The sequence below is a fragment of the Pseudophryne corroboree genome, unplaced genomic scaffold (assembly GCF_028390025.1).
Source record: "Pseudophryne corroboree isolate aPseCor3 unplaced genomic scaffold, aPseCor3.hap2 scaffold_423, whole genome shotgun sequence".
Lineage (NCBI taxonomy): Eukaryota > Metazoa > Chordata > Amphibia > Anura > Myobatrachidae > Pseudophryne > Pseudophryne corroboree.
The window spans coordinates 363,489-378,751 of record NW_026970056.1 but is presented as its reverse complement, the minus strand read 5'-3'; the positions used below and the strand labels follow the sequence as shown (position 1 = coordinate 378,751).

At 42.7% G+C, this 15,263-nt stretch overlaps 6 non-coding genes across 6 annotated transcripts; all 6 read right to left on the bottom strand.

Moving 5' to 3' along the window:
• Positions 1-6,951: 6,951 nt before the first annotated feature.
• On the bottom strand, positions 6,952-7,115 carry LOC135025588 (U1 spliceosomal RNA). The gene has a single exon (XR_010222322.1). It is a non-coding gene; the product is annotated as a U1 spliceosomal RNA (small nuclear RNA).
• A 150-nt stretch (positions 7,116-7,265) lies between these two features.
• On the bottom strand, positions 7,266-7,429 carry LOC135025534 (U1 spliceosomal RNA). Its single transcript, XR_010222270.1, has one exon. It is a non-coding gene; the product is annotated as a U1 spliceosomal RNA (small nuclear RNA).
• A 674-nt stretch (positions 7,430-8,103) lies between these two features.
• LOC135025587 (U1 spliceosomal RNA) lies at positions 8,104-8,267 on the bottom strand. The gene has a single exon (XR_010222321.1). It is a non-coding gene; the product is annotated as a U1 spliceosomal RNA (small nuclear RNA).
• Positions 8,268-8,418: 151 nt separating this feature from the next.
• On the bottom strand, positions 8,419-8,582 carry LOC135025527 (U1 spliceosomal RNA). Its single transcript, XR_010222263.1, has one exon. It is a non-coding gene; the product is annotated as a U1 spliceosomal RNA (small nuclear RNA).
• A 674-nt stretch (positions 8,583-9,256) lies between these two features.
• LOC135025642 (U1 spliceosomal RNA) lies at positions 9,257-9,419 on the bottom strand. The gene has a single exon (XR_010222375.1). It is a non-coding gene; the product is annotated as a U1 spliceosomal RNA (small nuclear RNA).
• A 152-nt stretch (positions 9,420-9,571) lies between these two features.
• Positions 9,572-9,735, bottom strand: LOC135025766 (U1 spliceosomal RNA). Its single transcript, XR_010222488.1, has one exon. It is a non-coding gene; the product is annotated as a U1 spliceosomal RNA (small nuclear RNA).
• Between the last annotated feature and the right edge of the window lie 5,528 nt (positions 9,736-15,263).

Sequence of the window (15,263 nt, the reverse complement as noted above, 5' to 3'; positions counted from 1 at the left end):
CTAAATTCACTACTTACATGAATCCTGTAGTTGGGCATTTTGGGACTTCGATTGTGGGCATTGTTTTGTGTCCAGACCAGCAGCAGGTGGTGTGCATTTGCTGGAAAGGCATCAAAGACCTCCGATATGCTGCATCTCCTGATGTGTGTCTCCCTCAAGTGGCTGTCAGCAAATGCCTGCTAGACACCCCATTCCAAGCTGATTGTGACATCACGGAACATGCATCATAGAACAGGCATGCTAAAACATGGGTCTTCAACCTGCGACCCTCCAGCTGCTGTGGAACTACACATCCCAGCATGCCCTGCCTCAGTTTTAGCATACCTTATAGCAAAACTGTGGCAGGGCGTGCTGGGATGTGTAGTTTCACAGCAGCTGGAGGGCCACAGGATGAAGACCCATGTGCTAGAGCCAAGCCGCAGGTACATTGAATGCTAGCAAGCTGAATATTTAAATCCTTTTTGTTCCGCAGCATTCCAATGCGGAAGATTCCATGGAACCAGAGATCCTTCCATTGAGAAGGACATGCTGCCTGGATGACTACACTGTGCAAATTAAATCACGGAGCCAGTTGGTTTGTGGGTGGCTCTGGTGACTGGGTGGTTGGGTGGGTGGTGTGTCGGAGGTGGAGCACATGCAAATGATTGTGTATCATCCAGCTAGTGAGAGTGAAAACTCATGCAGGAGTGTGCCTGCTTGTCAGTGGGTTATGCACCTTGCCAGACGTTAAATCTACATAGAGCAGCTGGAGGGGACAAGAGCATGTTTGCAAAATATAGATAGAAGAGCATATATGCTGGCGCATTCTCCATGATTGTGTCAGCTTATGTTTTGGTGCACTGCACTTTCCTCCACTAAGTTTTAGCCATTTTTGTTAAGCTCAAGTGTAGTTGCTTCTCGGCCTTTTGGCTGTGATCTTGTATTGTGGTTGAAGGGTCTGCTGGAGGGAGGGATTGCTTTCTTCATTGGCGAAAGACCAAAGATATTCCAGGATGGAAGGCTTGGGAACACTATCTGTTTTTCAGTTGTGGAAGAGCACAGAGGTCGGATTGGACTACATTCTATAGTAAAGGATGTCTTTCTATTTATTAAACCTCCCCTTATATGTGTCAGTCTTTCAATAAAGCTTCGGGCTTGTGATTCCCTCACCCTCTTACACTCCACACCCATAGCCTTATTAACTGTTGTATTATTGTACAGTTTAAATGTATAGTGCAGTTCATGATTTATAGTGTAGGCTGGCCTGTGCTGTAGTTCTTGAACTGTACTATACCATCAGCATTTCTATTGTGTTTTGGCTGTGCCGCAACGCGGTACTTATGTGTGTAATGTTTATGTATGTTTTTTTGCTTCTTTATGTGCATCGGTCCTACAAGTAATGAAAGCTCTTCTCCCATCTCCCTTTTCTGAAAAGCCATTTAATATATGGTTCCCAGATAGGGGACATATCAGATATTGGATTTCAAAAGCATCAAATATCATACCACTTTTATTGCCATCAAAGATAAACATTGATTGTTTTCAGATATTGGCTTGAAAAAGCAGTCTTTATTGACATAAAAAAAAAACATACATAAACATTGCACACATAAATACAGTGCTGCAGCACAGCCAAAACACAATACAAATGCTGACGGTATAGTACAGTTCAAGAACTACAGCACAGGCCAGTCTACACTATAAATCATGAACTGCACTATACATTTAAAGTATACAATAATACAACAGTTAATAAGGCTATGGGTGTGGAGTGTAAGAGGGTGAGGGATTCACAAAACCGAAGCGTTATTGTAACACAGACACATATAAGGGGAGGGTCAATAAATAGAAAGATATCCTTTACTATAGAATGTAGTCCAATCCGACCTCTGTGCTCTTCCACAACTGAAAAACAGATAGTGTTCCCAAGCCTTCCATCCTGGAATATCTTTGGTCTTTCGCCAATGAAGAAAACAATCCCTCCCTCCAGCAGACCCTTCAACCACGATACAAGATCACAGCCAAAAGGCTGAGAAGCAACTACACTTGAGCTTAACAAAAATGGCTAAAACTTAGTGGAGGAAAGTGCAGTGCACCAAAACATAAGCTGACACAATCATGGAGAATGCGCCAGCATATATGCTCTTCTATCTATATTTTGCAAACCTGCTCTTGTCCCCTCCAGCTGCTCTATGTAGATTTAACGTCTGGCAAGGTGCATAACCCACTGACAAGCAGGCACACTCCTGCATGAGTTTTCTCTCTCACTAGCTGGATGATACACAATCATTTGCATGCGCTCCACTTCCGACACACCACCCACCCAACCACCCAGTCACCAGAGCCACCCACAAGCCAACTGGCTCCGTGATTTAATTTGCACAGTGTAGTCATCCAGGCAGCATGTCCTTCTCAATGGAAGGATCTCTGGTTCCATGGAATCTTCCGCATTGGAATGCTGCGGAACAAAAAGGATTTAAATATTCAGCTTGCTAGCATTCAATGTACCTGCGGCTTGGCTCTAGCACATGGGTCTTCATCCTGTGGCCCTCCAGCTGCTGTGAAACTACACATCCCAGCATGCCCTGCCACAGTTTTGCTATAAAGGTATGCTAAAACTGAGGCAGGGCATGCTGGGATGTGTAGTTCCACAGCAGCTGGAGGGTCGCAGGTTGAAGACCCATGTTTTAGCATGCCTGTTCTATGATGCATGTTCCATGATGTCACAATCAGCTTGGAATGGGGTGTCTAGCAGGCATTTGCTGACAGCCACTTGAGGGAGACACACATCAGGAGATGCAGCATATCGGAGGTCTTCGATGCCTTTCCAGCAAATGCACACCACCTGCTGCTGGTCTGGACACAAAACAATGCCCACAATCGTAGTCCCAAAATGCCCAACTACAGGATTCATGTAAGTAGTGAATTTAGGAATGAATTTAGAAGTAGGAAATTAAGTTAGTTCACAAGTACATTCAAATTCAGATCTAAAGACTAAACACAAAACACAAAATAAGACTCCACAGAGCAATTATCAGGTGTCTTTATCAATTGTTGCATTTAAAAAATCAAGCAATTAGGGAGCACAATGTTGCGACAATGTAACCCTATTTGCAAAATAGTACTAAATAAGTTTGTCGATGTAAGACATTTGCAAAGGCGCAAACAAAACACGCTGGAAAATGCAACTGAATCTGTTTTTGGAGGTTAGAAAAGATGCAGGATCAAGTAGCTCCATGGGTAGGGTGTTTGATTAGAATTCAACAGGTTATAGGTTTGAATCCTGGGTATGATAGTTTGAGGTGTTATTTAATAAAGCATGTTTATATATTAGTCACACATGGCTTACTTGTACAAATGGCATGTCACCAGTTAGTGCTGACTGCTGATATGCCATTTGCACTAAAACAAATTAAAATGGTAAAAGTTATTGTACTTTAAGTAAAAATAAAAGCTAAAATATCAATCCCAGTTTTGGATTACTTTAATGAACAAAAAAAAAATGCATATAGCAAAGGATAGTTTCAATCTGCCTACCTCTGGGTTATGGACCCAGCATGCTTCCATTACAGTACTCTGCTGCACATGTAAGTGCAAGAGATCCTGAAGCACTCACTCATCATGGGAAAGTACCAATGTGTTTCTTCATTGGTTGATGGAAGAAACATCTTACAAAAACTCTCCACATTATTGACTTTTTAAAATGTTTCTAGGAATCGTTCTAGATGAATGCTTATTAGCCTTTGTCAGTATGGACTTTTACAAAGTGTTGCTGTGGCGCAATCAGTTACTGTGTAAGGCTATTAACCAAAAGGTTGGTGGTTCAATCCCACCCAGGGACGTAATTGACCTTGTTATCAGATTTTGGTGATCTTTATGTAGACAAGTGAAAATTTCAAACCCCCTCTTATGGTGTAGGGTACCTGGCCTTCTCTGATGTAATCAGAGTTAGATTTGATTCAGTGATTTTATAAAAACAGCTAGGAAGCACAATTTAGCAGTGGGTTGCAGAGAAAAAGAAATATGCTGGCAAAAAAATCCAATTGAGTGATTAAACAGCTTTTCATTTTCTGGCTTTATTTTTATGCTAACAAATTTGTTCTCTGAAAAGTGTCCACAAAGCCAAGTTTCTGATTAACACATTTGTAGGGATGGTTTTTAACCTATTACTAAATTAAACTTGCTTCATTGGAAAGGCAGCAAGATGCATCCTCATTTCAATATCTACTGAAATAATACAGGTTGACACCAGGAAACATTAACGCCACTGCATCCTTTGTGCTTTCTCATGTGGAAGTCTGTTTAATGTGAAAACAAGGTGATATCTAATTAGCACACAGGTAAGGAATTAAGAAAATATTTATTTAAGGGTGAAGATGTTTCTCACAAAATCGTTGCCCCAATGCATCATTGAAATTCAAGCTGGAAAGATGATTTTAATATATCACTTGTACATTTTGTATTGCTCTTCTGGTGACAATGTAGTTTGTTTTTGTCAATTACCATTTTAATAATCGGGTAAAGAAAATTAAGTGGATTTTTGAAAGAAAACAATACTGTCAATATACTATTAAAACAAATGAAAATGGTAAAAGTTATTGTACTTTAAGTAAAAATAAAAGAGCAAAAATATCAATCCCAGTTTTGGATTACTTTAATTAACAAAAAAAAAACGCATATAGCAGAGGATAGTTTCAATCTGCCTACCTCTGGGCTATGGACCCAGCATGCTTCCATTACAGTACTCTGCTGCACATGTAATTGCAAGAGATCCTGAAGCACTCACTCATCATGGGAAAGTACCAATGTGTTTCTTCATTGGTTGATGGAAGAAACATCTTACAAAAACTCTCCAGATTATTGACTATTTAAAGTTTTTCTAGGAAACGTTCTAGATGAATGCTTATTAGCCTTTGTCAGTATGTACTTTTGCAAAGTGTCGCTGTGGCGCAATCAGTTAGTGTGTACAGCTATTAACCAAAAGGTTGGTGGTTCAATCCCACCCAGGGATGTAATTGACCTTGTTATCAGATTTTGGTGATCTTTAAGTAGACAAGTCAAAATTTCAAAAACCCCTGTTATGGTGTAGGGTACCTGGCCTTCTCTGATGTAATCAGAGTTAGATTTGATTCAGTGATTTTATAAAAACAGCTAGGAAGCACAATTTAGCAGTGGTTTGCAGAGAAAAAGAAATATGCTGGCAAAAAAATCAAATTGAGTGATTAAACAGCTCTTCATTTTCTGGCTTTATTTTTATGCTAACAAATTTGTTCTCTGAAAAGTGTCCACAAAGCCAAGTATCTGATTAACATCTTTGTAGGGATGGTTTTTCACCTATTACTAAATTAAACTTGCTTCATTGGAAAGGCAGCAAGATGCATCCTCATTTCAATATCTACTGAAATAATACAGGTTGACACCAGGAAACATTAACGCCACTGCATCCTTGCTGCTTTCTCATGTGGAAGTCTGTTTAATGTGAAAACAAGGTGATATCTAATTAGCACACAGGTAAGGAATTAAGAAAATCTTTATTTAAGGGTGAAGATGTTTCTCACAAAATCGTTGCCCCAATGCATCATTGAAATTCAAGCTGGAAAGATGATTTTAATATATCACTTGTACATTTTGTATTGCTCTTCTGGTGACAATGTAGTTTGTTTTTGTCAATTACCATTTTAATAATAGGGTAAAGAAAATTAAGTGGATTTTTGAAAGAAAACAATACTGTCAATATACTATTAAAACAAATTAAAATGGTAAAAGTTATTGTACTTTAAGTAAAAATAAAAGAGCAAAAATATCAATCCCAGTTTTGGATTACTTTAATTAACAAAAAAAAAATGCATATAGCAGAGGATAGTTTCAATCTGCCTACCTCTGGGTTAAGGTGCCCAGCATGCTTCCATTGCAGTACTCTGCTGCACATGTAAGTGCAAGAGATCCTGAAGCACTCACTCATCATGGGAAAGTACCAATGCGTTTCTTCATTGGTTGATGGAAGAAACATCTTACAAAAACTCTCCAGATTATTGACTTTTTAAAGTTTTCTAGGAAACGTTCTAGATGAATGCTTATTAACCTTTGTCAGTATGTACTTTTGCAAAGTGTCTCGGTGGTGCAATCGGTTAGTGTGTTTGGTTATTAACCAAAGGGTTGGTGGTTCAATCCCACCCAGGGATGTTATTGACCTTGTCATCAGATTTTGGTGATCTTTAAGTAGACAAGTCAAAATTTCAAACCCCCTCTTATGGTGTAGGGTACCTGGCCTTCTCTGATGTAATCAGAGTTAGATTTGATTAAGTGATTTTATAAAAGAACAGCTAGGAAGCACAACTTAGCAGTGGGTTGCAGAGAAAAAGAAATACGCTTGCAGAAAAATCCAATTGAGTGATTAAACAGCTCTTCATTTTCTGGCTTTATTTTTATGCTAACTAATTTGTTCTCTGAAAAGTGTCCACAAAGCCAAGTATCTGATTAATACCTTTGTAGGGATGGTTTTTCACCTATTACTAAATTAAACTTGCTTCATTGGAAAGGCAGCAAGTGATGTCATCCAAGCAGTGGGTCAAAGTTGGCTTCAACCCTCGTCTGCTTATGAAAAGAGAAAAGGGATATGCAGGGCATGGCGGCCTTTTGCGACGCTTGGATGACCCCTAGTTTGCATTAAACACCCCCACCCTCCTTCGGTGTGGGGCTCATGTTGGCCATGCCCCAGCCCCTGAAGCATTCAAGCTGATTTCTTGCAGCAGCTGGGTACTGTAACAGCTCCAGAGCTGCTCTGTAAGGCAAGTAAAAGGGTGTGGGCCCTGCAGCACTACCTGTAGTTTGCATTGTGCATTGGAAGGCACAAAGTAAGCAGACGGGAGGAGAAGTCAGGATAGTGCACAAGGTTATAGAAGGGAGGGGCTCAAGAAAAGAGAAGTGGAAACAGACAGCATACTAGGCTGGAGAGAGACCTGAGACAAAGAGATCTGAATTATACGAGAGCCGTCCAGGGGAAACACAAATTATGCAGTCAAGTTTCCCACATTTGGGGAAATCGCAAGGGGCAGCACACCCAGAGTGCAATGGGTGAGCCTTGCCCTGGGAGAAGCACCTTCATGATCATAGTATCTCACCTGGCAGGTTAGTAGGAGTTGGGCTAGAGCTGGGGAGGGTCGCTGCTCGGGCACTACCTTTCAAGTGAAGGAGATCCAACTGAGGCAGCACAAGGGAACTCTCAAAAGAAGAACAAGGCTAGAGGAAGATCTGAGACAAAGAAATCTGACTTTACCAGAGCTGACCAGAGGAAAGCACAAACACAGTCCACCACTACCACAAATAATGCAGTCGAGTTTCCCACATTTGGGGAAATCACAGGGGTCAGCATACCCAGAATGCAATGAATGAACCTCACCCTGGGAAAACAATCTTCATGACAATAGTATCTCCTATGCAAAATAAGTATGATTTGGGATAGGGCTGGGGAGGGCCGCTGCTCAGGCACATCTCTGTCAAGTAAAGGAGATTCAACTGAGGCAGCACAAGGGAACTCTCATCTGGGGACAACAACTGCAGGGAGAACACATATTTTCAGATGAACATGGGGTGGCAGAAGGCTGCCTAATACTGAAGCACCCCCAAACAACAAACCAAATGCAACAACTAGTGCAAGCATTCCTGGGGGATGGCCTGCAGCAGATGGATTTGAATATGGTGATGTCATCCAAGCAGTGGGTCAAAGTTGGCTTCAACCCTTGTCTGCATATGAAAAGAGAAAAGGAGCATGCAGGGCATGGAGGCCTTTTGTGGTGCTTGGATGACCCCTAGTTCGCATTAAGCACCCCCACCCTCCTTCGGTGTGGGGCTCATGTTGGCCATTCCCCAGCCCCTGAAGCATTCAAGCTGATTTCTTGCAGCAGCTGGGCACTGTAACAGCTCCAGAGCTGCTCTGTAAAGCAAGTAAAAGGGTGTGGGCCCTGCAGCACTACCCGTAGTTTGCATTGTGCATTGGGAGGCACAAAGTAAGCAGACGGGAGGAGAAGTCAGGATAGTGCACAAGGGTATAGAAGGGAGGGGCTCAAGAAAAGAGAAGTGGAAACAGACAGCATACTAGGCTGGAGAGAGACCTGAGACAAAGAGATCTGAATTATACGAGAGCCGTCCAGGGGAAACACAAATTATGCAGTCAAGTTTCCCACATTTGGGGAAATCGCAAGGGGCAGCACACCCAGAGTGCAATGGGTGAGCCTTGCCCTGGGAGAAGCACCTTCATGATCATAGTATCTCACCTGGCAGGTTAGTAGGAGTTGGGCTAGAGCTGGGGAGGGTCGCTGCTCGGGCACTACCTTTCAAGTGAAGGAGATCCAACTGAGGCAGCACAAGGGAACTCTCAAAAGAAGAACAAGGCTAGAGGAATATCTGAGACAAAGAAATCTGACTTTTACCAGAGCTGACTAGAGGAAAGCACAAACACAGTCCACCACTACCACAAATAATGCAGTCGAGTTTCCCACATTTGGGGAAATCACAGGGGTCAGCATACCCAGAATGCAATGAATGAACCTCACCCTGGGAGAACAATCTTCATGACAATAGTATCTCCTATGCAAAATAAGTATGATTTGGGATAGGGCTGGGGAGGGCCGTTGCTCAGGCACATCTCTGTCAAGTAAAGGAGATTCAACTGAGGCAGCACAAGGGAACTCTCATCTGGGGACAACAACTGCAGGGAGAACACATATTTTCAGATGAACATGGGGTGGCAGAAGGCTGCCTAATACTGAAGCACCCCCAAACAACAAACCAAATGCAACAACTAGTGCAAGCATTCCTGGGGGATGGCCTGCAGCAGATGGATTTGAATATGGTGATGTCATCCAAGCAGTGGGTCAAAGTTGGCTTCAACCCTCGTCTGCATATGAAAAGAGAAAAGGAGCGTGCAGGGCATGGAGGCCTTTTGTGGTGCTTGGATGACCCCTAGTTCACATTAAGCACCCCCACCCTCCTTCGGTGTGGGGCTCATGTTGGCCATTCCCCAGCCCCTGAAGCATTCAAGCTGATTTCTTGCAGCAGCTGGGCACTGTAACAGCTCCAGAGCTGCTCTGTAAAGCAAGTAAAAGGGTGTGGGCCCTGCAGCACTACCCGTAGTTTGCATTGTGCATTGGGAGGCACAAAGTAAGCAGACGGGAGGAGAAGTCAGGATAGTGCACAAGGGTATAGAAGGGAGGGGCTCAAGAAAAAAGAAGTGGAACCAGACAGCAAACTAGGGTGGAGAGAGACCTGAGACAAAGAGATCTGAATTACATGAGAGCCGACCAGGGAAAACTCAAATTATGCAGTCAAGTTTCCCACATTTGGGGAAATCGCAGGGGCAGCACACCCAGAGTGCAATGGGTGAGCCTTGCCCTGGGAGAAGCAACTTCATGATCATAGTATCTCACCTGGCAGGTAAGTAGGAGTTGGGCTAGAGCTGGGGAGGGTCGCTGCTCGGGCACCCCCCTGTCAAGTGAAGGAGATCCAACTGAGGCAGCACAAGGGAACTCTCGAAAGAAGACAAAGGCTAGAGGAAGATCTGAGACAAAGAAATCTGACTTTTACCAGAGCTGACCAGAGGAAAGCACAAACACAGTCCCCCACTACCACAAATAATGCAGTCGAGTTTCCCACATTTGGGGAAATCACAGGGGTCAGCATACCCAGAATGCAATGAATGAACCTAACCCTGGGAGAACAATCTTCATGACCATGGTATCTCCTATGCAAAATAAGTATGATTTGGGATAGGGCTGGGGAGGGCCGTTGCTCAGGCACATCTCTGTCAAGTAAGTTGCATTTGATTTGTTGTTTGGGGGTGCTTCAGTATTAGGCAGCCTTCTGCCCTACCATGTTCATCTGAAAATATGTGTTCTCCCTGCAGTTGTTGTCCCCAGATGAGAGTTCCCTTGTGCTGCCTCAGTTGAATCTCCTTTTGGAGAAGACCTCAATAAGATTGTAGCTGATCTGGCTACTGCTAAAACAGCTTGCCTACCTAGTATGACTCCTACCACGCAGAAGGCTAAAAGTACTTTTCTTGGCCCTTTCATCCTCCAGGTAAAGCGTACCCAAGGTCAGGCATACCCAAAGCAAGCTCATGTTTCCAGACCTGCCAAGCCCAGACTGAAGCAATCCTGGGCTGCCCATCAGCCTGCTTCCAAAACGGACAAGCCTGCCGCATGACGGTGCAGGCCTCCCTCTGGGGGATCCCAGGGTGGGGGGCCCGACTTCTAGGTTTGGCAAAGAAAGGTATAATTCTAAGCTAGAGAATTCTGTTTGGAGCTCACCTTGTACTTTGTGAAGAAATAATCAGCATTGTGGCTGAGCAGATACATGTAGTGTGTGGCTGCAAACTGCATGGATCTGCTGCGTTGTAATGCTGATTCTTTTTTTTTGCAAAGTACCAATAGCTTCATATAATGTTCACAATTTTTATGCAGGATCAAATAGCTCAATAGGTAGGGTGTTTGATTAGAATTCAACAGGTTATAGGTTTGAATCCTGGGTATGGTAGTTTGAGATGTGTTATTTAATAAAGTATGTTGTTCTGACTGCCGGCATCCTATCACCTGGGATATCATACTAAATAAATGGAGTTGATCAAATTTATTTTTTTTTAACTAGGGACAATTTCCAGATACTTCTCTTTATAACTGAGATTGCCCCCTGGAACTTCACATCAGTTGACAACTATGCATGAGTGGGCAGTGCTTGCCCTGGATCTGTCCACCCATTTATGTGCCGCCATAAAATAAAGCATGACTAACAGTTATCCTGGGCGTACACTACACAATTATCTGTCAGGCTATCTATCCAGTCTGGATGGATGGAATGAAAATCTGGTAATGTATAGGAGCAAATGTCAATTAACCATTTGCTCCCAAACACTAGAAAAGTGGTCAAAAATGGTCATTACACAAATTGGTTAAACCCAAAATTTAACCAATTTGTTTAGGGGACCATTTTTGTCCATTTTTTAGTGTTTGAGAGTAAATCGTTGATGGTCATTTGCTCACATAGATAACCGGATTTCTATTCCAACCAGCCAGTGTTGGAGAGATGGTCTGCCAGATTACATAATGCATACCAGAGCCATAACTAGACTTTTTGGTGCCCTGTGACAGAGAATTATATGCCCTCCCCCCCATTTTTGCAATATGGACAAAAGGCGCATGCCTTGTGGGGAAGGGGCATAACAAGATTGGTCTCAGAGAAAGCACATGAGATATGAAGATATATCTAGTATACTTGACACTCAATGGTTTGTGGTATTGCAGGGGTGCCCTCCTTAAATGCATATACAGTCACACATGGCATGTTTGTGTAAATGGCATATCAGCAGTCAGCACTAACTGGTGACATGCCATTTGTACAAGTAAGCCATGTGTGACTAATATATAAACATACTTTATTAAATAACACCTCAAACTATCATACCCAGGATTCAAACCTATAACCTGTTAAATTCTAATCAAACACCCTACCCATTGAGCTACTTGATCCTGCATCTATTCTAACCTCCAAAAACAGATTCAGTTGCATTTTCCAGCGTGTTTTGTTTGCGCCTTTGCAAATGTCTTACATCGACAAACTTATTTAGTACTATTTTGCAAATAGGGTTACATTGTCGCAACATTGTGTTCCCTAATTGCTTGATTTTTTAAATGCAAAAATTGATAAAGACACCTGATAATTGCTCTGTGGAGTCTTCTTTTGTGTCTACTTCTTATCTACATTTAATTCCCTACCTATAATCAAGGCATTTTTAAATGCTGGGTGCTGCCAGGACGTGAGGCCTACCTAGTCTTTAGATCTGAATTTGAATGTACTTGTGAACTAACTTAATTTCCTACTTCTAAACTCATTCCTAAATTCACTACTTACATTAATCCTGTAGTTGGGCATTTTGAGCCTTCAATTGTGGGCATTGTTTTGTGTCCAGACCAGCAGCTGGTGGTGTGCATTTGCTGGAAAGGCATCGAAGACCTCCGATATGCTGCATCTCCTGATGTGTGTCTGCATCAAGTGGCTGTCAGCAAATGCATGCTAGACACCCCATTCCAAGCTGATTGTGACATCACGGAACATGCATCATAGAACAGGCATGCTAGAACATGGGTCTTCAACCTGCGACCCTCCAGCTGCTGTGGAACTACATATCCCAGCATGCCCTGCCTCAGTTTTAGCATACCTTAATAGCAAAACTGTGGCAGGGCATGCTGGGATGTGTAGTTTCACAGCAGCTGGAGGGCCACAGGATGAAGACCCATGTGCTAGAACCAAACCGCAGGTACATTGAATGCTAGCAAGCTGAATGTTTAAATCCTTTTTGTTCCGCAGCATTCCAATGCGGAAGATTCCATGGAACCAGAGATTATTCCATTGAGAAGGACATGCTGCCTGGATGACTGTACTGTGCAAATTAAATCACGGAGCCAGTTGGCTTGTGGGTGGCTCTGGTGACTGGGTGGTTGGGTGGGCGGTGTGTCGGAGGTGGAGCACATGCAAATGAATGTGTATCATCCAGCTAGTGAGAGAGAAAACTCATGCAGGAGTGTGCCTGCTTGTCAGTGAGTTATGCACCTTGCCAGACGTCAAATCTACATGGAGCAACTGGAGGGGACAAGAGCAGGTTTGGAAAATATACACAGAAGAGCATATATGCTGGCGCATTCTCCATGATTGTGTCAGCTTATGTTTTGGTGCACTGCACTTTCCTCCACTAAGTTTTAGCCATTTTGTTTAAACGCAAGTGTAGTTGCTTCTCGCTCTTTTGGCTGTGATATTGTATTGTGGTTGAAGAGTCTGCTGGAGGGATTGTTTTCTTCATTGGCGAGAGACTGAAGATATTCCAGGATGGAAGGCTTGGGAACACTATCCGTTTTTCAGTTGTGGAAGAGTTGAAAGACCGGATTGGACTACATTCTATAGTAAAGGGTATCTTTGTATTTATTAATCCTCCCTTTATATGTGTCTGTCTTTCAATAAAGCTTTGGGCTTGTGATTCCGTCACCCTCTTACACTCCACACCCATAGCCTTATTAACTATTGTATTGTTTAAATGTATAGTGCAGTTCATGATTTATAGTGTAGGCTGACCTGTACTGTAGTTCTTGAACTGTACTATACCGACAGCATTTGTATTGTGTTTTGGCTGTGCTGCAACACAGTACTTATGTGTGTAATGTTTATGTATGTTTTTTTGCTTCTTTATGTCAATAAAGACTGCTTTTTCAATCCAATATCTGAAAACAATCAATGTTTATCTTTGATGGCAATAGAAGTGGTATGATATTTGCTGCTTTTGAAAGGCAATATCTGATATGTCCCCTATCTGGGAACCATATATTAAATGGCTTTTCAGAAAAGGGAGATGGGAGAAGAGCTTTCAGTACTTGTAGGACCGATGCACATTTCCTATTCTAGCCTCCAAAAACAGATTCAGTTGCATTTTCCAGCGTGTTTTGGATGCGCCTTTGCAAATGTCTTACATCGACAAACTTATTTAGTACTATTTTGCAAATAGGGTTACATTGTTGCAACATTGTGTTCCCTAATTGCTTGATTTTTTAAATGCAACAATTGATAAAAACACCTGATAACTGCTCTGCGGAGTCTTATTTTGTGTCTACTTCTTATCTACATTTAATTCCGTACCTCTAATCAAGGCATTTTTAAATGCTGGCAGCTGCCAGGACGTGAGGCCTACCTAGACTTTAGATCTGAATTTGAATGTACTTGTGAACTAACTTAATTTCCTACTTCTAAATTCATTCCTAAATTCACTACTTACATGAATCCTGTAGTTGGGCATTTTGGGACTTCGATTGTGGGCATTGTTTTGTGTCCAGACCAGCAGCAGGTGGTGTGCATTTGCTGGAAAGGCATCAAAGACCTCCGATATGCTGCATCTCCTGATGTGTGTCTCCCTCAAGTGGCTGTCAGCAAATGCCTGCTAGACACCCCATTCCAAGCTGATTGTGACATCACGGAACATGCATCATAGAACAGGCATGCTAAAACATGGGTCTTCAACCTGCGACCCTCCAGCTGCTGTGGAACTACACATCCCAGCATGCCCTGCCTCAGTTTTAGCATACCTTATAGCAAAACTGTGGCAGGGCGTGCTGGGATGTGTAGTTTCACAGCAGCTGGAGGGCCACAGGATGAAGACCCATGTGCTAGAGCCAAGCCGCAGGTACATTGAATGCTAGCAAGCTGAATATTTAAATCCTTTTTGTTCCGCAGCATTCCAATGCGGAAGATTCCATGGAACCAGAGATCCTTCCATTGAGAAGGACATGCTGCCTGGATGACTACACTGTGCAAATTAAATCACGGAGCCAGTTGGTTTGTGGGTGGCTCTGGTGACTGGGTGGTTGGGTGGGTGGTGTGTCGGAGGTGGAGCACATGCAAATGATTGTGTATCATCCAGCTAGTGAGAGTGAAAACTCATGCAGGAGTGTGCCTGCTTGTCAGTGGGTTATGCACCTTGCCAGACGTTAAATCTACATAGAGCAGCTGGAGGGGACAAGAGCATGTTTGCAAAATATAGATAGAAGAGCATATATGCTGGCGCATTCTCCATGATTGTGTCAGCTTATGTTTTGGTGCACTGCACTTTCCTCCACTAAGTTTTAGCCATTTTTGTTAAGCTCAAGTGTAGTTGCTTCTCGGCCTTTTGGCTGTGATCTTGTATTGTGGTTGAAGGGTCTGCTGGAGGGAGGGATTGCTTTCTTCATTGGCGAAAGACCAAAGATATTCCAGGATGGAAGGCTTGGGAACACTATCTGTTTTTCAGTTGTGGAAGAGCACAGAGGTCGGATTGGACTACATTCTATAGTAAAGGATGTCTTTCTATTTATTAAACCTCCCCTTATATGTGTCAGTCTTTCAATAAAGCTTCGGGCTTGTGATTCCCTCACCCTCTTACACTCCACACCCATAGCCTTATTAACTGTTGTATTATTGTACAGTTTAAATGTATAGTGCAGTTCATGATTTATAGTGTAGGCTGGCCTGTGCTGTAGTTCTTGAACTGTACTATACCATCAGCATTTCTATTGTGTTTTGGCTGTGCCGCAACGCGGGTACTTATGTGTGTAATGTTTATGTATGTTTTTTTGCTTCTTTATGTGCATCGGTCCTACAAGTAATGAAAGCTCTTCTCCCATCTCCCTTTTCTGAAAAGCCATTTAATATATGGTTCCCAGATAGGGGACATATCAGATATTGGATTTCAAAAGCATCAAATATCATACCACTTT